Source organism: Tenrec ecaudatus, chromosome 9 (assembly GCF_050624435.1).
Source record: "Tenrec ecaudatus isolate mTenEca1 chromosome 9, mTenEca1.hap1, whole genome shotgun sequence".
In the NCBI taxonomy this organism is placed as follows: Eukaryota; Metazoa; Chordata; class Mammalia; order Afrosoricida; family Tenrecidae; genus Tenrec; species Tenrec ecaudatus.
The window spans coordinates 10,394,006-10,420,129 of NC_134538.1; the positions used below are offsets into that span (position 1 = coordinate 10,394,006).

General features: G+C 43.6%; 1 protein-coding gene across 1 annotated transcript in view; it reads left to right on the plus strand.

The window, feature by feature from the left end:
* The first annotated feature begins 3,932 nt into the window (after positions 1-3,932).
* MCTP2 (multiple C2 and transmembrane domain containing 2) overlaps positions 3,933-26,124 on the plus strand; it is a 287,776-nt gene continuing 265,584 nt past the window's right edge. Inside the window, exon 1 of the mRNA XM_075557885.1 lies at positions 3,933-4,256. The gene's annotated coding sequence lies outside the window, so the exon portion shown is untranslated. The remainder of the gene's footprint in view (positions 4,257-26,124) is intronic.

The following is a 26,124-nucleotide window of genomic DNA, read 5'->3' on the forward strand; positions in this document are numbered from 1 at the left end:
TTGTTACAATCCACATAGTCAGATGTCTTAGCTTAGTCAAAAAAATGTAGTAAATATATATTTCTAGTAGTCTCTGCTCTTGTGAAGATCCTTCTAATATGAGCAACGATGCATCTTTTTCACGTCCATTCCTGAATCTGACCTGAATTTCTGGCTGCTCCCTGTGAATGTACTGCTAAAGTTGTTGAATGATCTTCAGCAAAATTTTACCTGCTTTTATATCAATGATATTGTTATGTAATTCGTGCATTCTGTTGGGCCACTTATTTGGGGTACAAATATATCTCTTCCAATTCATTGGCAAATATATCTCTTCCAATTCATTGGCAAGGTAGCTGTTTTCCAAATTTCTTAAGATAGGTGGGAAATGTTCCAGGGCTTCATCACTTTGTTTAATTGGTATTCCATCTTTCTGGAGCCTTGCATTTGGCTGATGCCCACAGCGCAGCTTAGACTTATTTCTTCAGGACTGTTGGTCCTTAATCATATGCTCCCTCTTGAAATGGTTGATCGTGGACTAGGTCTTTTTGGTTCAATGACCGTATTCTTTCCATCTTCTTTTGATTATTTTTTGTATCTTTCAATATTTTGTCCATAGAAACTTTCAATATTGCATTTTTTCTTTAGTTCTTGCAGTACAAGCAATCCCACGCATGATCTTCCTTTTTTGGCTTTCTAATGCTAATTCTGTGCACATTTTGTTATAATATCTTACTTGGTCTTCTTGAGTCGCCCTTCGAGATATTCTGTTCTGCACTTTTATTTCAGATTTTCTCCCACTTGCCTTAGCCACTCTATGATGAAGAGCAAGTTACAGAGTCTCCTCTGATATCCGCTTTGAGTTTTTTTTTCTATCTCATCTTTTTAATGGACCTTTTGCTCTCTTCATGCATGATGATGTTGAGGTTATCCCGCAGTTCATCAGGTCTTCTGAGAGTGTTCAAATTTGTCCTTGAGATATTCTTGAATTTCTGATGGAATAGACTCAAAGTTGTATTTTGGCTTTTGCAAACTTGTTTTAAATTCCTTCAGCTTCAGCCTGAACATACATATGAGAAATTGTTGGCTTGTTCCATAGCTGACCCCAAGCCTAGTGTTAGCTGCTGACATTGAACATCTTCATTGTCTCTTCGCACAGACGTCGTCTCATTTGAAACCAGAATACATAGAGGATAGACATCTTTGTCATTGGAATTTACACTTGTGGGAATCTTATATAGATGTTTTACATGAACTCGGGCTTCAGAGTAACCACAGGAAGCAACTTTTGACCATGAGCAAGCAGATGGAACAATGGTTCCTTAAATCTTAGGCCAGCGTCAGAATGTCTCTGTTTACTCGAAAGCAGGGACTAACTTTTACATACTAATGTCAGGTAATTAAGAGACATCCACATACAACCGATTTGCTTGTGAGCAATGCAGTAGTTATAAAAATTCCATAGAGACCGCATTAATTGAATATCTTATGTTAAGTATTTTTTAAGGAGATTTTTTTCTAACTCTATTAAGTAAAATAAATTGAGTTACATTAATATAGATGCAAAAAATAGTTATGTAGTAGAGTTAAAGTAGTTACATAGTAGTTAAATTGGTAAAAAACAATTATTTCATCCCTTGAGTGGATTATATGAAGGAGGGAGGAAGCAGATGCCACATTGGGTGAATATATTAAAAAAGAAATACTTAAACAGGAGGAGCCGATTGTGATGAGAAGAGGGAAGTATGGTTCTCAATTTCGGTGTCTTCAGATGTTTCATTTTCTGTAGCATTTAATGATTGAAAAATGTTGTTGCTCATTTCAATTTGTGGTTCAGCTGTGGAACCACAGGCAGGAACTTCATAGTGACAGGAATTAGAGGCAAAAAGCTTTTTCCTGTGGGTTCACTTGCTATTTTAATTCACTGGTGTACCTCACTGGCTTTAAAGTATAGCTGCTACTTCTCCCACTTACTGCTCGCTTTTCCAGGGCACGCTTTCTCTTTTTCTGAGTTACCTCTGCTCTTTCTGGAAGGGGAAGTAATTTTTCTCAGAAACATGATGACAAAACACAGATTTTCTATTAGGCCCCAGGTTGCTCTGTCCCAACATGTTTTGTGCCCTTAAACTTAAACTAGGAACTTTATCAACTGCCTCACAGGGTTTGTGAAAATTAAATATTACCACGTGTTCTGACATGCACAGAAACGGATACATCATTGTGTTTCATTCCAGGTAACTATTGCAAATGGGTTTTCATGGTGATGAAAGAATTGATTTATTTGTTTCCTCTACATTACCATGTGTTTTAAAATCGGTATTTCCCGGCTTTCATTTTCTATCTTCTTGCTCTCAGTGTGGTTAGCTGCCACAGCATGGACCCGGCTTCATGGTGATCTCATGCCCAACAGTTTTCATTGGCTATGTTTAAAAAGTAGATCACCGGCCCTTTCTTCTGAGCCTTCGTTTCTGGGAGCTCTATTGAAGCCTGGACCATCATAGGAACACACAAACCACACTGACAGCACACCGGATGGCTGCCCATGCGGCTCACTGGCCTGGAATTGAACCTGTGTCTTCTGCATCGAAGGTGAGACCTATACCGCTTAGCGACCATCATCAACATTTGCTCAGCTCTATTAAGTGCCTACCACAGGTGAGGATGCTGTAGCAAGTACTTTATGCAAATCAATCAATGTCTCTTTACTTAAGGAAGCAATTATTTTTAGTCTTGTTTTATTAAAGGGAAAGTTAAAATTCAGAGAGGTGAAGTGAACTGGCTGGGTTACACAAATAATTGCCAAACCAGTGAATTGTTTTTTTTGTTTTGTTTTTTGTTTTGCAGGGTGGGGTGGGGGGAAGTGAGGGGCGGGTTTGGGTTTGTTTCTCACTACAGAGCCCAGTTAAACTGCTGTGCTGCTAACACGTCATCCATATTCAGAACAGCCTTAAGGCCCATTTAGGTATGGATGTGCCGCCTTTCCACATAATGTAAAAACCTGCTGCTTCTTGGGGGTGAATTCCTGACTTCTCTGAGGGAAACATGATACCGCGGTACTCATTGCCACTGAAGTCGCCCAGCAAGAGCTGAGGCCAGAAGATGTCTAGTAGACAGGGGCTTATTACCGTGTGGGAAAATCCACTGAGCTGGCAGAGCAGTACACGACAGGCAGTGCAAATCAGGCTAAAACTGGAAGGAAGAGGGAGATGGATGGGCAAGTGCCACTGCTTCTATAGGGTCCTTAGGAGTCTGCATTGATTGGGTGGCAGCGAGTTTGCGTTTTTACTTATTTTCAAAGATTTCTATAACAAGAAGTGAAAAAAATAAAATGAGGACGAAGAAAGAAAAATAAAGAGGGGGAAAGGGACACACAGCAAATGTTTGCTGAATGTCTCAACGCCAATCATGGCAGCAAATGGTCTTTAAAGGCGATCCCAGAGGACTCCCAGAAGTCAACCAGTTCCCAGAAATCAGCCTATAGGCACTAAGGATCCCCAAAGTACTTGGTGCATCCAGAAGGCTCCTCTCTGCCCACCGTCGCGCATGGATTACAGCAGGCGTAATAGGTTGCCTGGCTTGGGCACCTCCCCCGGGGGGTCCCACGCAGATGGCCTGCTTCCCAAGCGCGCCCGCCAGGGGAGGAGAGCGACCCCTTCCGAGTGGCCGTCAGGAGGGGTTAGTAAGTAATGACAAGCGTGTGAACCACTTCTGACCCCTTTCCCTGCGTTTGAACAAAAGACCACGAAGACACCTCGCTTCCCTGAGCCACAGCCAAGGTCTCCGGACACCCTTGGCCTTCAGTGATGCGGCCTGGGAGCCGGCCCGAGCCGGCGCCGGTGGGCGTGCCGCGCCCTGGGCCCGCCGGTTGGAAGGTGACGCGCGACCGCCTCCACCCCTTTAAGGCGGGGCTCGCTGGTGGCAGCCAAGGAAGTGGAACGCCCGCTGGCGAGGTCCCGCCCCCGCCGCTTTCGGGGTGTTCCCGGCCCGCGCTAGTGTCAGCGTCGTCGGGTCACGGCCAGGGGCAAGGTGAGGGGCGCGCACCGGCTCAACGCTGCAGCGCCCGGAGGCGGCCCCGGACAGGTGAGGGTGCTTCCCCGCTCCTCCGGGGCGCGCGCGAGTCCGGGCGCCCGAGCGCTGCCTGCCCCTTCTTAGGGTGCTGGGGGTGCGTGGGCACCTCCTTTTAAGGGAGGTGGGGAGCCGCTGTGCCTGAATTCATTGGAGATACTGTCCCGGAGCGGTTGGCTGTGGACGAAAAGCTGGGATCCCGGGCTGATCAGGTGAGCCTGCTGCGGAAGTTCTTTGCGTTTCAAAGGACGCTAGTTCAGGCTTCCCTTGTCTTACTTAGCTGCCCAGGTGTGTACTCTCCGCCTGCGCTTCCCGGAGCATCTCAGAGATTCCACTTTGGTTGCTTGCCACAAGGGATTCTGATGTAGATTGCATGCCTCCTTGACTGAACGAAAGAGCACCACAAAAGAAAAGGGGTGCGGGAAGGTGAAGGTGATGGTGAACTTAAAAAGCGATTTTTTCCACAGTTTGCTCCCAGTGTCCTCTCCTTTAAAAAAAAACAAACTTTTTTTTAAAATTAAAGCAAGTGATTCTCTGGCGGATACTGGATTTTCTCTGGTCTGAGTGAACTCGGTGCGAAGTCAGGGTTTTAACCGCGTCGAGATGGTCCAGTGACTGTAAGCTGGGCAAATCATGGAGCAGAGAGACACAGTCAGCTAACAAATTCCCAGTGACTTCAGAATACCTGTTTCGGGGCCACTCAGAACTGCAGAACTACAAACAGGTCTATGCAGATTCCGTTGGCTTTGTTTATGCTTTTGTGGGCAGCTTTGCAATTCAATAAGTATTTGTTATATTCCTGAGAACATATTTGTTACATTCCCGAGAACTACTGTGAGTGCCCAGCTGCTCAGCTTCCTGGAAGGAAAGGTGTTGAGACAAAAGGGAATTTTGAGAACATTCATACCTCACTGGTGGATGTTTAGAGAGAGACTAGTGGCTTAAGGGGCTTTGGCTCTTTGAGCTCTTCTCTGCTCATGAAACATTTACATCATTGGACATCCTGAAAGGATATTTGCCAGAAGACTAAGCATTAGTCATTCCAACTTACCCCCAAACCAAACTCACTGCCATCAGTCATCCAGTCGATTCTGACCCATGGTAGCTCCCAAACCATTAATATTTTACTGGAGTAGAAAGCCTCACCTTTCCCCCCCGCAGAATGGCTGGTGGTTTTTCACCCTAATTCATGCCCTCTGATGTCACTAGGGCACCTCGTTAGTCAATCAAAGGGATGTTGGTGGTGGTGGTAGGCGCTATAGAGTCAGTTCAGACCCTTAGCGACCCTCTGCACAACAGATGGAAACACTGTGGGGTCCTGAGCCATTCTCACCATTGCTCCTGTGCTTGAGCTCACTGTCCCTGCCACTGTGTCAATCCGTCTCCGCGAGGGCCTGAAATGCCCAAATCATCCTGAAAATAAAGCTAAGCATTAATTATATGCCAGACACCCTGCTAGTCCTATGACAACATCTACACATTAGGCATTGCTCTCCAGTGAAACTGAGGCAGGGACCAATGCTGTAATTTGGAAATTGAATATGGGCATTTTCAAACAGAACTCAGGGCTTTGCCCAGCATCTTGTGCTGCCTCACATTCTTTGTAGGCAGGCAGCCACTCAGCAGATTTCATGGCAATGGGAATTCAAATTTATATTCATAAGATAATCCTCTTCCGGGGGATAAAAGTAGCCATGGATAAAATGGGTGCTGTCTTAATTGACCTAGTGTGGTGTCAGCCATGACGTCCTGACACACTCAATGACTAGCTATTAAAAGATACAACCTTTTAAGTGTCATGCTTAATATATTTCAATGGCATTGCAACTGCAAGAATTGGGTTCAAACCCACCATTCGCTTCTCAGGGAAAGAAGGGGGTTATCTAGCCCCGTCAAGATTTAGTTTCAGAAATTCTATGTTGGGTGTCTATGAGTCAGAGTTGACTCAATGATCATGGTTTTGTGGGGAGGGTAATAGCTCCAAGAAGGAGCCTTAGCTGCACAGGGGTGAAAGCACTCAGCAGCTCACTGTAATGGCAGGCAGTTCACCGCTGCTACCTGCCTGAAAAATGTGGTCTTGGAAACCCTTCTAAGTAGTTCTATTCTGTCCTCTACGGCTGCGGAGTCAGAATCAGTTCAAAGGCAGTGCGTTTGGTTTTAGGCCAGTTAGCAAAGCTTTATACATATTCCTTTTATGTCATGTTTCATATCACTCATGTGCTGTACTATATTTTAACTTGATTTCTTTCCAAAGCTTTGTGGTGAGTCGAAGCCACTGTAAGTGTTTGTTTATAAATTTGTAGTCAGACATTTGCATATCAAATATTGATTTTCAAAGACATGTATTTTTCCATAAACCTGTTTCTGTAAGTCTAGTGTACTGCAATCCACTTAGTTATATAAACTCGGTAAATTGCTAATTAGACTGTGGGGCAAATGAGCCATCACAATTCAATTCAATTCAATTTTAGTATACAGTAACTATAAAAATACAAGCCATTTTCAGATTAAATTTATTGTACTGTGTAGAAAAAAAAGTAAAGATAGTCATTTGAGTTCAAAGTAGTATTTTCTTCCATGTTGAGTATTTGCTGTGTTCAAAATCTCCCAGGTAATTGTTGGTAAATTTCCACAAACATGAACGGGCGTTCTGTTTGGAGTTTCTGTTGAAGGAAGGCTTTCTGCTTGCATTGGGAGGATCATTTACAATGTTCTTCCTGGGTCATACTTGGCGTGGATTGTTTATCTCCGTCTTCACTTGGCCGTGGAATTGACAAGATAACCATGGGGACACATGGCCTCATCTTTTCCAGCTGAGTGGCCAGTGGCTTGAACCGTGAACCTTCTGGTTAGCAGCTCAGCGTGCAGCCCATTATGCTACCAGGGCTTCTTGAAATGCTGCTTAGGAGTTGTTTCTAAAGGGGGTTTGACTTGGTGAAGATGTTCTAATCTAAAGTGAAAATGGGATGATGAGTTTGAGATGTTCCCAGAAAAGCCAGAGTTCTAAAATGCCTAAGAAAGAGTACCCCATGAAAGCCAGAATCGTGCTGGGTGGAGTGGAGCTTTTGTAGTACATATTTTTACCCCCGCTAGGTGAGCATCTAGCAACTTGCTCTGAGCTAGGACATCCAGTGGCATCGCCTGGGAAGGTTCTCACTGGTTACAGTGAATGTTTTTGTAAAAGCAGTTTCACTAGAACCTCATTTTTCATGATGGCCAAATTAAGAAAGCAGTGTGTGACTCTGAAATGTTCTTCCCCTCTCAGGAAAAATGCCTGTGATGCTGAACAGTTTATAAGGACCGTGCTGTGAGAGAAATCAAGTGTATGAGTAGTTTTCTCATTTCCAAAAAGGTGAAATGTCAACTGATGAAAAGGGAGGTTCGCTCAGCCATCCAAATGGATGCATTTGAAAAATGTTTTCAAGAATGGAATTGCAGGTTTAGCAAATGCATTGAAAGAAATGTTGAGTACTTTGAAGGGGATATGGTTGTTTTGTAAAAAAAATTAAATACATAGCTTTGAAAAAAATTCCAATTTTTTTGAGGAGAAGCCCATCGTATGAAGTAGGCAGATTCAGGTTTTTGAAACTTGTTAGTTTAAAAATTGGTGAAGGGATGGGGCTTTGATTTTTAAGTAAAGTAATAAAACGTAAGATAGGAATACTTATTTAAAATGAGAGAACGAAATGGCAAGTTTGCCGGTGATTTTTTTCTGCTAACATCTTTTTGGACAGTTTACCAGAAATGCTTACATATAACTGCTTCATGATGGCCACCTGGTTTCCCTTCCCTATTGAAAGTAGTCAGCATCTCCGAACAGGTTTTAGCACTTGAATTAACCCATGCAAACAAAGGTTCAAAAAACGAAACTGCATTCCCTTCATGGGTTGAAAGGGAATCTTGTGGTTGGACTCAAAGGATTCTGAACAGATTCCCTGGGTTTGTCAGGGATTCTAGGCATTTCATGTCCAAAGGCCTATCCACTGGTCTCCGAGACCTCTGTTGACTTGGTTCCCCATGGGCACTTTTATCCATGGACTCTTCCACATTTAGTTCAATCAGTCAACATTTGTGAAGATATCCATGTCCTAGTTGTCGTGGTGATGGAGCCCTGGTGGTGTCATGGTTAAACCTGGGGCTGCTATCCACATAGTCAGCAGTTCAAAACCACCAGCAGCTTCTCGGGAGAAAGACTGGGTTTTCTACTCCTGTCAACAGTTACAGTCATAAAAACCCACACAGGCTCTCTGGGGGTCAGCATGAACTTGAGGACAATGAGGTGTGGTGGCTACTCATTAGGTTGCTAACTTCAAGGTCAACAGTTCTAAACCACCAGCTGCTCTGAGAGAAATATGGGGCTTTCTACTCCCATAAGGAGTTACATTCTTGGAAACTCACAGGGATAGTCCAAGCTATCCTATAGGGTAGCTATGAGTTGGCATTGACTCAGTGTTCTTGAGAAGGCACTCAGTAAGGCAAGGTTCTGGAGACCAAGTAGTTCCCAGTCTCATAGAAGTAATTGCATTGATTCCAGGGCTGTGTTGTGGAAGCCCAGGTGGGCCTTTTATGCCTGAACTGAGATAGGCTTTGTCGATAACGTTAGAGAAAGCAGCCTAGGCCAGGAGGCGTAAAGATGCAGAAAGCCTGGAGGTTTAGACTTTCACACTTTCCCCCAATGATGGGTCAGCAATAATGTACAGTCAGTGTTTCACAAAATGCCCTTCTAGCACCAACTGATCCTCAGAAATGCGAGGTCTGAGTCTCATGGAAACATAGGTACCATGATGTAGAAACTCTGCATTTTGAAAATAAGCCAGCTCTATGTTAAGAAGTCCTCTACACGATTCCTAAAAAAATAAGCAATTAAACAAACCAACTGATTGTCATTGAATTGATTCCCAACTCATGGTGGCCTCATGCGTGTCACCGCAGAATTGTGCTCTTTAGGTGTTTCAGTGGCATAGTTTTCAGAAGTAAATCCATAGTCATTTCTTCTGAGGTTCCTATGGGTGGGTCCAAACCGCGAACCTTTAGGTTGATAGCTATGTACTTTAGGTTCGTATCTATGACGACCCAGGTACTCAAATGGGTCTAGTGCATGCTCATGTTTGTTAACCATTGCTTACTATTTAGCAAAAATGACAGGACCTAGATTCCCTTCTAGAGATGCAGAACAGGGGAGAGATGAATACGAATGCTAATTACTATTATAATCTAATAATAAAAATATAATAATCTAATAATAATTTATGGTATTTTTGTCTACCATTAAGCGAGTCAAATCTTCTCTGTTGCTATTGGCCCAAACTGTATCATGCTAAGAAATATCAACTCATTCAATCATCAAAACAAACCCAGGTGGTAGGTTTGCGACCCCCCTGTATGTATGTGTGATAAAGTGAGGTACAAGAGGTGAAGAGAATTGTCCGTGGTCACACACTAGGTGAAGCTGAATCCAAGCCCGGGCAGGTTCCAGCACCTTCCCACTCATCCTGTCTGTGAGAGTTTCTTTCACAAAACACTGTGTTGTGTTTGCATCATGTGAGAGGTTTGGAAGCTAGGTTCCAGACTGATTGGTATGCCCACGCTTAACAATCAGAGTCATTTGTTGGCTAATTGGGGTTCACATGTTTTAGGGGGAAATTCCAATGTTAAGAAAGGGAGGGTGCTATTAGCAATTACTCCTGCATGTTTTATGAAATTCGTAAGTATCTGGAGGCCTTCGGGTTATGTGATTGTGCAACACGAAGAAGTGCATTTTCCACTCATTGTAGACCTGTAGGGCTTTTTCCAGGGGGAGTCTTGTCAAAATTACCAGTGAACATGGAAAGTCTGGCTTATTTCAGAATACTCATTTGATCCACATATTTGCATATGGGCCTTTCCGCTAGAGGTCAGGCCCCTTCCCAGGCAAAGGGACATAAAGGTGAGGCTGTAATTTGTTCAGAATGGCCCAGAATGGACCCAGAAGAGTTGCATCTTTTACAAGAGCTCACTGAAAACAAGAGAACGGCCACAGTGCTATACATTTTATCCCTAAATAGGTCTCTCTGTACATACAAACTCCTGGGACATTGTGGCTACTGAGTGGTAGAGCAGAGCATTATGGGTATCCATTTTCAGTTTCTCATTCAGTGGTGGCTTGAATGTTACGGATGGCAGAAGCCCTGCCACAGGTTTTTCCAAGTCCCCCAGCATCACCCACAGTGCACTGGGTTTCATGAAGCTTTAGGGTTCATTCAGAAGAGAAGAAAAGGCCTGGCGATCCACTTCAGAACATTCTCCAAAGCAAACAGAGCTTAGTATGATTTCTTTGCTTAGGCCACAGGATCAGGGAGGATCGATTTCACAGAGGAGGACACTGTGTTTGGTCAAGGACAAGGGAGGGGTAGGAAGACCCTCAGTGACATGGATTGGGACGATTGTCATGATGCTGGAGCAGAGCATGCTCGCTGTCGTGAGGATGACACAGGGCTGGGTAATGTTTTCTTTTGTTGTACATAGGCTGCCGTGAATTGGAGCTGCCTTGGGGATAACTACCAACAATGACGTGTGTGTGTGTGTGTGTGTGTGTGTGTGTGTGTGTGTGTGTGTGCAATGATGAATTGCCTTTGGGTGTGAACCACATGTTGGCTTGCCTTCACTTCCCTAGAATCAATTTGTGTAGACACATGTTCATTTGAGTTTAGGGAGGCAGCCAAATTTCATTCTGCGAGTACCAGCTGTTTCAGCCCAGCACCCACTCATTCATGGGATCATTTACAGTTTGCCTAGCTTGTGCAAAGTGCTGTGCTAGGCTCCGGAAGGAGTGGAATCAAGACAGATGTGATCTACAGACTAACACAGAATTGCTTGCTCCGCGCTGCTATGGGAGAACAGAGTAAGATCCGATTCTTTGATTCTGGCTACACGGCAGCTGGGACAAGGGGAGGGGTTAAGCTATTGTAGTCCCTAGCAAGGGTTGAGGACTTGTCTTACAGCAGTAGTGAAGCAGTGGTGTGGAAGGGTTGGCGACATTGCCCGGAGATTGTTGACCTGGGGACCTGCTTGGTGCTGAGGCTGAGCTTAGGTTTGTGTGTGCCTCTTGTGAGGTAAAGAATTTGTACTCAAGTAATTTGCACTTTGCCCTCGGTTACTGAGAGAGAATTCTAGATCATGGGTCCCCAAACTTATTTGTCCTACTGTCTCCGTTTTAGAAAAACACAAAAATAACCAATTACTCAGCTCTCCCCTGGCAATTAAAAAAGGTTGCATGAGATCCCATAAATCAGGAGAAAATGTAGTAATCTGGTTTTGTAGCTCCCCACCCCCAGCCCCCGGATTATTCCAGTGCTCCCCCAGAGGTAGCGTAGACCACTTTGGGAAACAGCTCTCGAGTCTCTCCTAGGGTCCTAAGAAATTGAGACTCCTCTGTTCTCTGGACATCGAGATCACACGGGCGGTCATGAGTTGGGGGCTTTCCTGAGCAGTTTGACCAGGGAGATATCAACTGCCCAAAGGGGAAGGAGGACCACTGATGCAATCAATGGTGGTGGCATCATGAAGCCACAGACTTCCTGTCTGGTGAAATACCTTGTTTTACCCGAGCGGGCAATGCATCACGCAAGGAGTTCTGGTGGCCTAGTGTTGCGCATTTGGCTTCTAACTAAAAGGCCAGCAGTTGGAAACCACTAGCCGTCCCTGGGGAGAAAACCGAGCCTTTCTCCTCCTTGAGAGTTACAGCGTCAGAAACTCATACAGGGGCAGTTCTCCCTCATCCACACGTCGGCCTAAACTTGAGGGCAGTGAGTTTTTTGAGTGACTGTGCTGCTTGGACACAGAAGCTCCACGTTGGGCACCCAGACTGGACCGGATGTGTCTCTCCATTTATATTCCAATTTACTAGAATAAGTATAAACCCCAAAGAGTAGTGGGGACCAGCAGGTCATAAGTGAATGAGGACAAGGGGTCCGTCTGAAGGCATAGCAGGAATCCCCTGCATTTGAAGCTAGCAGCTCAGAAGGTGAGCTCGTCTGGTGGGCTCGTAACTGAGGTAGGTATCTGAGGGATGGCGTGCTGGTGATTTGCGGTATCTGACCTAGCTTCAGGTGGCTGGGGTTAGAGCAAGATGTGTTAGATAGCCAATTAACTTGAAAAACGAGAAAGTGGATGTTTAGATGTGATTGCTTCCCACAGAGCCCCGGTTTCATGGAAGAAACGCTTGTCAATCATAGAGAGAGAAGCCTCTTTTATAAAAATAATAATGAGCTTCATGGATATGATGAGTGATATAGTTAAAGTTTATTGTGCCAACCTGGCCCATAAACACATGTGGGGTTAATTGAAGGGCGGAGAGATAAAAGGCTCGGTGAGCCTCTCCTTTCTAGTTCTTGGGTCTCTTGCTTTCTGATGGTTGGACCAGGGTACAGCTGCCTTAGCAGTTCCCTGCTTTAGCTGGCAAGGCTCACTTCCTGCAAGACATCCCTGAGGAGAAACCACATGGACCTACCCCGATGCAGCCCTGGATGCTGGAGCAACCATGTGGAGACCCCTGCCAGCGATGAGATGCTTACACGTTCACTGACTCGGCTTTCCTCCTGCAGTCGGCATCATTGTGTCTGCTTTATGAGATGGAGGAGGACTTTGTGGATTGGTGTTGGACATATGGGTTAATGTTGGACTTGTGGGCTTGAGCAGCGCAGGATTGGGATATTTTCTTGATGTGCACTTAACCTTTATATAAAACTCTCTTCTACATGAGTTTCTGTGGATTTGTTTCTCTAAAGTACCCAGCTAACAGTGAGTTTAATGTGTTTGAATGACCCCCAGAGTTATGGCTCATTGTACAGATATTGGACATGGTAGCTGGACTTTTTTAGGTGATAGTTGAAGCTGCAGAAGTGTGTGCAATCTTTCCAGGAGACATTTCAGGTAGAATCAGAGGGAGGCTAGAAAAAAATTCAGACATTTCTCTTTCTGGCTGGCTAGGGAATGAACAAATTCTCGATTTATAATGTGAGCATGATAACTCCATCTCATTCTTTAGGGGTTAAGGTCAAAGTCTCCACCTCTGTTAGCCTCTAAAGTGCTTGCTAGCCAGCTCACTGGTGGGTGTGGGTAAGTGCTCCAATTGAAAAGGCAAATAAGAGCCAGGCTCAGCAGGTAAGGCACAAGGGGTTTGTTGAAAGCTGGTTTTCAGAACTCACACCCATCCAGTTTTCACAAGGTAGAATGTTTACCACATAGTTTCATAGGTTATTTTCTCTTGTTGAAAACTAGCCACTTTCCCCTAACGTACATAATGGTCATTGAAAATTAATCCCATCCTTTAGATTTGCCAGTACTCTTTGGTAGCCGCTGCTCAAACACAGGTGAAAAGGTTCCTTTTTCTATACTGTATCATACAAATATTATAAGATTCGTTTTGTCTCAGGTCCTCAGGGTTCAGTAAGAGGCTTTCTTAAAGACTCGCAAAAACACAGCTGAAATACACAGGCATTTGTCCTTTCGTCTCCCAATTGTGCATTGAGTATCTACTGCATGTGATTTGCGCAGGAGATGGGGTGGCGAAAACCAAACAGCTTTGTGTGGGGAATTAGAGAATTTAACACGTGCTTATAAGGTGCATTTTTTTGTTGGTGCTGAGATACAGAGTGATATGGGAACATGTGATGAAGGACAATCTCCTGCTGAACAACTCTAGGTTTAGCAGGAAGAGCAAGTAGAAGAAGCACAGGAGGCACCTGGACGAAAGGCCTGCCGAGCTGCTTCCACGGAGATTGTAACGAGGGAAACCCCACAGGGCGATTCCACACTGGAACGCAGGGTTGCCGTGACTCAGACTGGACTGCGCAGGCTGTAGGTCTGAGTTTTGGGTTAACCAGGAGAAGCAGTGGGAGGGGTCTGGGCATGGAAGGCGGGTTGGGGAGTACAAAAGGGTTGCTTTGAGAAATTGCTGGCTAGATGTATTTGAGGAACTGGACGTTTCTAATAATCAATAAGCAATGTGTTTATTTAAGCTGGCTGATGCATCTCTCACGATAGGTCAAGAAACATGACCCTTGACCACATTTGGAGAAGTGGAGTTGAGCATCTCTTCAGATGTAAGACCTAAAGGAAGTGACCATGGCACAAACAAACCCAAAGAAAGCCAAACAATTAAGCTGTGAAGATTGTGGGTTGTGTAATATTATCTTGGGCGGGTGGAGGAGAGGAAGATCGTGCTATCGTCAGGAGTATGAAACATGCTTTAGGGTTATTATATGAGAACTTGGTGCATCAGAACACTGTCTTTATTCAAACAAAATAACCAACGCTATTGAAGTACAAGTCAATGTGAAAGGTACATATAATTTTCTTAGCTATCCTAGTTTTATAGGCTAGAATGACTTCTGGGGACAGCTGTCCTGGCCACTGTTGACCCCATTTTACAGATGCATAAGCTGAGGCCCAGCGATACGACTGGCTTTCTGAATCTCACACAGGCAACTAACTAGTAGCAAAGCCTGCCGCGTCGAGTGTTTGCGGAGCCTGTTTCCCTGCAGTGATTTCCGTGTATACAGCCCGTTGCAGAAGGAGCACTGGTGGTGCAGTGAGCTAAACATCGTGTTGCCAATGACAGGATTGGAGCTGTCTGTTCCTGTAAAGATTCATAGTCTTAAAAATCCTATGGAGCAGTTCGACTTTATCCTGCAGGGTCCCTTTTGCATGGGAACCACTTCAATGGCAGTGGGTGATGGTTACAGTCTGCTGGGGGAATAGACCATCACTATTACTACTTACTGATAGACGTCTTTCCCTCCACCGAGGCCTGTTCCTGGTACTGTGTTTTCCTTCTGACTGAGTTGAGTATTTTCAGTTTTATAAGAATTCATGACAGAAGATGCCTCCAGCATTGTCTACCCGTCTCACCAGGTAGAATTTCTCTGACACCACAGATATTATCAAAAAAGAGAAACAAAAATTTCAGGAAGTTTCCTCTGCTCTTATTTGAACCGGAAGGTGTGGCGGAACTGAAAAGGTACATTATGAATGATCTTCAAAGGTCATGAAATATTGATGTGTGGAAAAGAAAAAGTTTGAACTCCTGGGTGTGACCCAGGTCTCTAAAAACTCACACAGAGGATTTATCTTCTGGTTTAGCTCCAACTTTTTGCCATGTGTCAATTTCTGTCTCTTTGTCATGAGCGCCAGATCAGAAATCATTAGTTCATTGCTTAGTTTGGTTCTTTGGTTAAGTTGTTAACAGTTGTTTTTTCATTGATAGTTTCGTTGGTTTGCGTTTTGGTTGGGACACACTTTAAAGGACACAGAGGCAGTTGCTGTGTATTTCATTTAATGTGCCAGATGCCATACCTTTGTGACATAACAAGTTGAGGACAGCGTTTTAGTCCCTTCAGTCCTCTTGGGATCCCTCATTGTTCAGTGACAGAATGCTCGCCTTCCATACTGGAGACTTGAGTTCAATTCCTGGTCAATGCACCTCACACATAACTGTTACATATCTGTCCCTGGAAATTCAATGTTACATGCTGCAGAAGTTTCAGCAGTCTCCAAACTAAGACAGGACGACTTGATCACACCTAACAACAACAACAACAACAGCAGCAGCAGCAACAGCAGCAGCAGCACAATCTTCTCAGAAGTCTTATTAGGTAGGATTTTATAAAAGAGATGCTACTAACTTAACAGGGTCACCCCGCTGCCCTTCGAAATTTAAGTTCCCCTCCTATTTCCATTCCAAGCCAGTGCTATTTCAACTTTACTGCTGGTTTCAAGGATCCCTGATAGCCCAAGTGGGTTAGGTGTTGGATTCCTTAGCACAAGGTCAGTAGATCAAGCCCACCGGGCACTGAGGGGGAGAAAGAGGAGGCTGTCTGCATCCTTAATGATTGTAGTTTCTGAAACCCTCGAGAGGAAGGCCCACAATGTGATGGGATTTCACAGTGGCTACAACAGTGGGCTGAAGCATAGGAACAATTTTGAGGCTGTCAGGGCCAGCCCGTGGTATATTCTGTTGTGTCTAAGGTCCCTGTGGGTTGGAACTGACTCAGTGGCACCTAAGGCGACAACATGAGTTGGACTTGACTGGATTAGAGTGGGTTTGATGTTTTGTCATCTTCTGTTGATTCTACCTTGCTATTCAATCCAGTAGTTTAACCAAAAGTCTAGAGGATTTCCAAGACCCATTCTAACTAACTTTGCAGAAATCCCTCTGTATTCTGAGCTTGGAAGTAGCTACTCCATCACCTACCCCTGCCCTCTGGCTCCTTGAACCCCAGAGGTCAAACCCTTTAGCACAGGTGATGCTTTACAAAGTACACCAAAGGAGCACTCTGAAATCTTATTACACCCTGTTTTGGAGATCAATTTGGTATACTTTTAATAAATACATAACTTGAGAGCCATTGCCTATTTCCCTGTGTGTGACCCAAGCAATACTTGCTGTTATTAGATGTCACTACCTGGATTCTAACATATAGTGACCATTTGTATAAGCAACACACAGTTCTTGTAGCAGATTCACGGAACAAAGCAAGGAGTCACTGCTTTCTGAGTGCCATGCTTAATTCTTGAATGTTCACAGGAGAACCGCCTCAATGTGGCTTTTGTTTTTGAGTTGATTTGCGATTTTAAATATGGACAGATGTATGACCTTTCCAAGCCTAAATAAAATTCTTGTGGCACTCTTGATTAAATCTAGGTGCTTTTATATTTTATTTTTCCCTCCCTCCCTTCTCCCTTCCTTTCTTCCTTTTTCCCATCCTATCTTTTCTTCCTCCCCCACCCTTTCTTTATTTTTAAACATTAAACCAAAACTCTAAGCGCAGTGTCTTTGAGTCCATTTCATCTCACAGTGATGCTGCAGGAGTGAATCCGACTGCCTCCCTGGACACCCAAGGCTGTCAGCCTAACAAGAGCAGAGGCCACCCCATCTGCAGCCAGGTATTTCACCACAGCACAACCAGTTTTTTTGTTTTTGTTTTTTGTTTTAAAGATCCATAGTTTGTCCATTGGGTCTGGAACCTTCACTGGTTGATGTGTGTCTTGGACAATCTGGGGTGGTTACTTTGGCTAGCTCCACTTACCTCTGGGCTCTTGCTTTGGAATTCGCCTTTAGTCTGCATGTAGAGCACCTGATGGCAGATGCCACAGTGACATTGTTGAGAGGGTGAAGCAGGAGGCTGTACTTGTCTTCTGATGCGCCAGGTCTCACAGGCTTTTGAGAAAGACACACTGGTGCCGTGCCCATTCTTTCTCATCAGAATCCCATCATTCTGCGATACGTTGTGAATGACGAGATGGTTTATTTAGTTAAGCTGGGTTTTTCCAAGTGAAATTCTGCTGAGCAGTTCCCGTTGTTTTGTTTGCCCATTTGGGTAGTTGCTCTGGTTTGTACCAACATCCTGAGTCAGGCCTGCCTCAAAACAAGCACCTGTCTGTGAAAAGCTGTTTGTTAAGAGATGTTGCTTCAGAGGTAACTGGCTTTTTAGAAATATCAAAGCATTGGATGTGCTATTAATTTTTATGGTGTGATAGTGTGACACCATGATATAATACACAGATATATTCCTACTATGTTCTAGTATATGTATATATATCGGTTAATATATACATGATAGTGTTCAATGTAGTATATGATATATAAAACATATTTTATGAAATATGTAATATATAAAATATATTTATATATAAATAATCACTAGTAACAAAAACAAGCAAACTAATTGCTCACAAATTGGTGCTGACACATGGCGCACCCCTGGATTTCAGAATGGAATTCTGTTCCATGGCATTTTCACGGCAATGATCTCTGGGAAGTAGATAGCCAGGCCTTTTTTCTTTTCTTTTTAAAATCATTTTATTAGGGGCTCATACAACTCTTATCACAATCCATAAATACATCCATTGTGTCAAACACACGTGTATATTTGTCACCATCATCATTTTCAAAACATTTTCTTTCTACTTGAGCCCTTGGTATCAGCTCCTCATTTTTCTCCTCCCTCCCTCACAAGCCCTTGATAATTTATAAATTATTATTGTTTTTTCATGTCTTAAACTGTCCAATGTCTCCCTTTGCCCACTTTTCTGTTGTCCGTCCCCTAGGGAGGGGGTTATATATAGATTGTTGTGATCAGTTCCCCCTTCCTCCCCCACCTTTCCTTTCCCCTCCTAGTATCTCTACTCTCATTATTGGTCCCAAGGGGTTTATGTGCCCTGGATTCCCTGTTTCTAGCTCTGATCTGTACCAGTGTACATCCTCTGTTGTAGCTGGATTTGTGAGGTAGAATTGGGATCATGATAGTCGAGGGGAGGAAGCATTTAAGAACTAGAGGAAAGTTGTCTATTTCATCATTGCACCCTGACTGGCTCATCTCCTCCCCAAAACCCTTCTGTAGGGGGATATCCAGTTGCCTACAGATGGACGTTGAGTTGCCACTCTGCCCGCCCCCCTCCATTCACAGTGATAAGATTTTTTTGTTCTTTGATGCCTGATAACCTGATCTTATCGACACCTCATGATCATACAGTTTGGTGTGCTTCTTCCATGTGAGCTTTGTTGCTTCTCAGCTAGATGGTCGCTTGTTTATCTTCAAGCCTTTAAGACCCCAGATGCTATATCTTTGATCGCCAGGCACCATCAGCTTTCTTCACCATATTTGCTTATGCACATGCTTTGTCTGCAGCAATCGGGTCGGGAAGGTGGGCATCATGGAATGCCTGTTTAACAGAACAAAGGGATCTTGCATTGAGGGGGTACTTGAGTAGAGGCTCAATGTCTATCTGCTATCTTAATACTTAACATATAAATATATGTACACAGATCTCTTTCCCCATGTTCATAGGTAAATAGATTTACCTATGCACATGCCTGTATTTCAACCTCTATACATAGCCAGGCCTCTTTTCTAAGGCTAGAACCTTACTCTCAGTAGTGACATGCTTAACCATGTGCACCACCCAGGGACTCCTGAAAACCCAACCGTGACTCCTTCATGGAGAAGAACTAGTCTGGTCTGAGACATTTTCATCATGTGTCTTCCTTTGCACAGTTGCCACGTCTTCACTTTTCCACTGTGCTTCGGTAAAGGTTTACACAGCAAGTCTTTCTCCTGCTTGATGACTCGGACATGAAGTGTTCCATGGCACTGACTGCATTCCCCACTCTCTGTCAGCATACTCCCCATTTTCACCATGAGTTTCCTGTTTCATTTCCCACATTGCCTTCCTCTGCCTGCTTTCTGATCTTGGCGTCGTGGCAAATGTCCTTTTGATCTCATGTGCTTGATTACTCTGCAGAACACTGCAAGTGCTATTGTTTACTTTATGCAACTTTCTATCGCCTGACTGAAAGGTAGTGTCTTGGAATGACTGTAGTGCCAGGTGTCTTAGGGTCACAGTTGTGGCAGTTCCTCCAACGTCTGTCATTTTAGTGAATTTTATTTTTCATTTTACATTTTCCTCCTTTCGTGATTGGACCCTCTGAAATCAGTAGTGGTTGCTGAACGTCATCTGGCACTTCAGGTCTTGGGGTAATGGAGGCTGTAGATTGTGTGGTTCATTAGTTCTGTGGACTAATTGCTCCCTTGAGTCTTTGGGTTTTTTTATTCTTTTTTTTTGTTTGTTTGTTTTGGATTAGAAAAGACCAATAGGTATATTTTAGGTGGCCACTTGAAAGCTTTGATGACTGCAGATGCTACTTACCAGAGTAGGATACAGAACATTGTCTTCAGGAACTGTCAACCGTGTTGTGCCCGTTGCCATAGATGTACCCTGATTCTGTGGTCCTTCATTTTTGAGCCTAAGCACTTGCCTGACAAGACATTTGGTTATATCTGAGTTGCCCTTTGTGTGCTTTATTGTCTGTATATACCTGCAGCTCCTACAGTTATGTATGTAGAAATAGCTGCAACCAAAGCTGTATCTGCACGTGGGTGTGCTCCCTTAAGCCCTCTGACAACTCTGTAGCATACCTATCTACCTACGTATCCATTGTAAGTTTTTGTCTTGTGAGGTTTCCTGTATGTGAAATCCAGGAGAGGCAAAACTATAGAGACAGTCACTGGGTTAATAACCAGGTCAGGGCACAACAGGGGAGATTGGGGGGAAATGGGGGACACACAATGAATCTGAAAAAGAAGAAAACGTAAAATCGATTGTGGTGATGATTGTTCAATTATTCTTAATTTGAACGATTGCATTGTAATGATGCATGAATCATATGCCAATAAAACCATTAAAATTGTTGTTATTGGCTGCTGCTGTTGCAGGGTGAGCTGTGAGAAAGTGGTAAGTGAATTTGCTCTTTATTGTTACATTCCTTTACATGCCGTCTGCTGCCTTGCTCGTGTGTTGACTTCCCCACGCTGTGTATCATTGCCCTTCCTTTGACCATTATGAACATATATCTTCTATTTAGTTAGTAGTTTTCTCTTTCAATCCCTCTCATCCTTTTTGTGTTTGTGTATCCCTGTCAATATTTCTTTTATTTGCTGTGTTTGTTGTATTTGCCCTTCAGTGATTGACTTCTTTCACCTACCATCATACTCAGCTAACTCATTTATGTTGTAAGATATTTCCCTTATTTGTTATTGTTCATTGTGATGTCGTTTTCCATTCTATGTACATGTTTATCCAATTTATTTATCTATTCATCTATTGCTGGGCACTTAGGTTATTTCCATGATTCTGCTGAGTTTCAATTTTGGCTGGTTTTCATTATGTAAGTGCACGCTTGTAGTCTATCTCCATTGATTTAATGTTGGCTGTGGTTTTTGTATAAAGTTTCTTTTACTTCTATTTTGCTAAGAATTGTGCTGGGTAGAGTAGACTCTTCTTAGTTCACAATTGTGTTGCTTGGCCAGAATCAAGCAACATACTCTGAATTATGCACCCTGTAGCATCGCCTGGGAAGCTTCTCTTTGGTCACCGTGAATTTTTAGTACAAGTAGTATCACTCCAACCTCATTTTCTGTGATGGCTGATTTAAGAGAACAGCATGTGGCTGTGAAATTTTGTTTCCTGATTGGCAAAAATGCTGCAGAAACTGTTGTGATGTTGAACACAGCTTACGACGGCAGCGCAAAGGGAAAAACTCAAGTGCATGAGTGTTTTTCTTGTTTCAGAAGAGGTGAAATGTCGATTGATGACAAACCTCGTTCTGGAAATCAGTCAGCTTCCTGAACTTATGTAAACTTTGACTGGTAGTGCATTTGGAATTCATTCCACCAGATCAGAATGTTAATCAAACTTTCTCTTTAGAGGTTCTGAAAAATTGGGTAACAGTGTGCAACAAAAAAGCCTTCATTTGTGACAGACGAGGGATTCGTTTTGCCACGACAGTGTACTTGCTCTGGCAGCCACCCCAGAGTACCACTTTTTGTAAAAAGCAGCATGCTTTCTTTCCTGACAGACCTGACTCACCTGACCTCACTGTGTGTGACGTTTTTTTTTTTTTTTTTGGTTTCTGCGAATGAAGAGGGACATAAAAGACAGTGCTTTGACTGCATCGTGGGTGCTCACACGTTTTCCGCATGTGAGCTACTTATACAATGAACAAGTCAAAATGATCTTCCAACTACAAAAATGCAAAACGTATATTTTTATTGATTTATTACATGTATTCATAAATGCATTGAGAATTCTTTATATGTGCAATGTATGTTTATGCACCTTGCATAACTGCATGAGTCCACATTGCACAACACAATTAACTATGTACATTTTTTGTCATCATGACCTAAGTTTGCTCTGATGACTTCCACTCAATGGAATGAGCCCGGGATGCGTAGTCTGGACAGTAGTTGCTGCCAGCCAGCCTCAAGCCCACTTCCACATGATCATCAGTCATGGTGGGGCGGTACTTGGACTTAATGATCTTGATGTGGGAAAAGGCTGACTCGCATAAGTAAGTAGAGCCGAATCATGCAGTCAAGGAGGTAGCACATTTTCTCATGTTTGGGTACTTTCCCTCCGCGAGTAAGTTCCAGGACTGTTCATGCGCTCTGCCATGAAAGTGATACTTTTTTGTCTTCTTACTTTGTCCAGCCCCGCACTCAATTTTAATACCCTTTCTTACATTTAGGAGGGAAAAAATAAACAAGGCCTAAAAATTGGTGATAGCTTAGCTTGTCAGTTTTGCTGCACTTAGCGCAGTTGTTTGCACATGCGCTTGACATCTAAGATTGCATCTGATTGGCTGTGCTGTGTATCAGGTAAGCGACGGGACTGATGACAGGCTTACATCTTTTTAATGCCATGCGATCTACCCACACTACATTTGCGATCGGCGTATTGAGAACCCCTGGACTACATGGAAGAGGGGAAGAAAAAAGATGAGGGGGGACCTGACAGCCATCCGAAAAGATGAGTTTCAAAAATGTTTTCCAGAATGGAATCTCAGATTTGACAAATGTATTCCGTGTAATGGAGAGCCCTCTGAAGGTGATAATATTGTTTTATAAAAATTTAAATAGATATATTTGAAAAATATGAAAGAAATCTGTTTTTTTGAAAATATTTGTTTTTGAGTTTATTTTTCAGTTGCGGTGTTGACTGTGTCTGTTCCACTTAATTGTCTGTGTGAAGGCTTTTTTATGTGTGGGTTTTCTTTTTATTCTCTTTTTAATGGTGTTGATTTTTGTTTACTGAGTATGATTTTATTTTTTATTGTTATGGAGAGGTTTGCTTACTTTCATTGTAGTTACATTGAAACTTAACATTATCTTTCTAAGTGTAAAGTTCTCTTTCATTTCTTCATATCATCTTGAACTATGAGGTCTAGAACCACACAATTTGAATTGACATTGTTTCCTTTCACACATTGATATATCTTGATAACTGATTTTCAGTCTTTTGGCTCTGTTTTATTTTTGAGAACTTTTAATCTGGGTTTTACCTGACTGTTGCTGCCCTGTGTCCTAATTTGTGAGTATTGTCTGATTTTATTGGTTAGCTGCTCCAAATATTGTTTTTTAATATTTATTGGGTGCTTGTTCTGGTTTTGCAGATTCCCATAATTTATGCTTATTTGGAAATGCCTTAATTGTTTTCGATTGTATTTGAAAGACAGCATTTCTGCATATGTAATTCTTAGTTGGCAGTACTTTTCTTTGCAGGTTTTATATGTGCCATCCCATTGCTTTCTTGTCTGCATGGTTTCTGCTCATTCACTGGGCTTGCTTTCATTGGCTCCACCCTTCAGGTGACTTTTTGTTGTTCCTTTGAGGCTTTCAGGATGATTCATGTTTAATTTTGCCAAATTTGATTATGAGATGTCTTTTTAACTTGCTTTTGGGGTCTGTGGTACGTGGAGTTCTTTTTGTGTTGGGGATGGATATCTTTCTGTTAGAGTTTTTGCCAGTGAATCTTCAATGACTTTCCTTGTGTGTGTGTGTGTGTGTGTTTCTCCTTATATTCTGGAATTGTAGTTGCATGTAAAATTTTCTCTAGATTAGAATATTTTCTTCATTCTTATCCCTGTTTTTTTTCACAAACAGATTGGTGTCATGGATTTATCTTCTATTTATCTGATTCTGTCTTTCATTGATGCATTTTTTTTTAATTTTAACAATTTATTAGGGGCTCATACAATTCTTATCACAGTTCATACATATACATACATCAATTGTATAAAGCACATCCATACATTCCCTGCCCCAATCATTCTCAAGGCATTTGCTCTCCACTTAAGCCCCTTGCATCAGGTCCTCTTTTTTTTTCTCCTCCCTCCCCTTTCCCCCCTCCCTCATGTGCCCTTGGTAATTTATACCTCGTTATTTTGTCATATCTTGCCCTATCCGGAGTCTCCCTTCCCCCCTTCTCTGCTGTCCCTCTCCCAGGGAAGAGGTCACATGTGGATCCTTGTAATCAGTTCCCCCTTTCCAACCCACTCACCCTCCACTCTCCCAGCATCGTCCCTCACACCCTTGGTCCTGAAGGTATCATCCACCCTGGATTCCCTGTACCTCCAGACCTCATATGTACCAGTGTACAGCCTCTGTCCTATCCAGGCCTGCAAAGTAGAATTCGGATCATGGTAGTTGGGGGGAGGAAGCATCCAGGATCTGGGGGAAAGCTGTGTTCTTCATCGGTACTACCTCACACCCTAATTAACCCATCTCTCCTAAACGCCTCTATGAGGGGATGTCCATTGGCCGACACTTGGGCCTTGGGTCTCCACTCTGCACTTCCCCCTTCATTCAATATGGTATATATATACATATACACATATATACACATACATACACACACTTATATCGTTGTATTTTTTTTTTGCATGCTGCCTTATACCTGGTCCCTTGGCACCTCGTGATCGCACTGGCCGGTGTGCTTCTTCCATGTGGGCTTTTTTGCTTCTGAGCTTGATGGCCGCATGTTCACCTTCAAGCCTTTAAGACCCCAGACACTATCTCTTTTGATAGCCGGGCACCATCAGCTTTCTTCACCACATTTGCTTATGCACCCATTTGTCTTCATCGATCCTATCATGGAGGTGTGCAGTCAATGATATGAATTTTTGTTCTTTGATGCCTGGTAACTGAGCCCTTTGGGACCACTCGATCACACAGGCTGGTGTGTTCTTCCATGTGGACTTTGTTGCTTCTGAGCTAGATGGCCGCTTGTTTATCTTCAAGCCTTTAAGACCCCAGTCACTATCTCTTTTGATAGCCGGGCACCATCAGCTTTCTTCACCACATTTACTTGTTCACCCACTTTGGCTTCAGCCGTTGTGTCGGGAGAGTGAGCATCATAGAGTTCCAATTTAATAAAAGAAGGTATTCATGCATTGAGGGAGTGTTTGAGTAGAGGCCCAAGGTCCTTCCGCCACCTTAATACTTGACCTATAAATATAGACACATAGATCTATTTCCCCATCCTCCTGTATATATTTGCATGTACATATCTTTGTCTAGACCTCCATGAATGCCCCTTGACTCCTAGCTCTTTCCTCCATCTCCCTTGACTTTCCTCCTGCCCTACTACCATGCTTCATCGCCACCTGGGCTAGAGTAGACCACTTCTCTAAGCAACCTTACCCTTGATCATTTCCCACCATGCCTGCCACTCCCCCTTCTCTACCATTTGGGGTCCCATGTTTTTCCCTTGTCCCTGGGTTTGTTAACACCACTTCCTTACCCCCCCTATCCCCCCCACCCCAAGTCCCCCCGGAACTGTCGGTCCCGTTGTTTTTCCTCCAGATAGTTCATCCAGCCTGTCCTATTCAGACAGACCTGTGGTGTCACTAACATGCAGGAAAACAAGACAGAGGAAAACAAAGCAACAGTATACAACCAGACAACAAAACAACAAAAACAAACCACTGACAAAGAACAGAACAAAACAGTTCACAAGAGAAAAGCTTGTAGTTAGTTCAGGGATTGTTTGCTGGCCCTTAGGAGCGTTTTCCAGTCCAGTCTGTTGGGGCACCACGCCCTGTCCCCAAAGTCCACTTTCAGCATTCCCTGGGGACCTTGCCACTCCATTCCCTTGCTGTTCTGCTGCACTCCCCCAGTGATTTGCCTCGGTGTGGTGGGATCAGGTCAGGTGCAATTCCTACACTGTGTCTCCGGTGCTGTCCCCTGTATCGCCCTTAGTCACTGAGGGTCATCATGTCTCATAGTAGGGCCAGCCATGTTGTTCTATCTGTGGACTGGCTGCTCTACTCAGGAACATCATCATCACGGCCTGGTGGGCCAGGCTGTGCTCCACTCTCTCCTCCTGCCCCTTCGTCTGCTCCCGTGTGCTCTGATCAGATATGTCCATCTCCCGGAACTGCAGAGTCAATGTCGTCCTTTGGAACAAATTCTTTTCGGGGGAGGGGCAGGAATCCACTTAATTTATGGTGCTGGGGCCAGCCTCCCAGACCTCTCCACTGGTTCCCTCCTCCACGCCGGGATATTGCATTCACACCTTGCTACACTGGGTTGAAGTCTGGTCCCACTTTCCCTGTGGAGATATAAGCAATACCCTCCCCTTGGGTGGATTAGTGCCCCATGACCCCACTACCCTTTTCTTCCTTATATTTATCCTTTTGTTTTCCTTTCCCCACCTCCTCCACCATTGTCTACCATGCACCTGTGTTCTTCTATTGATTCT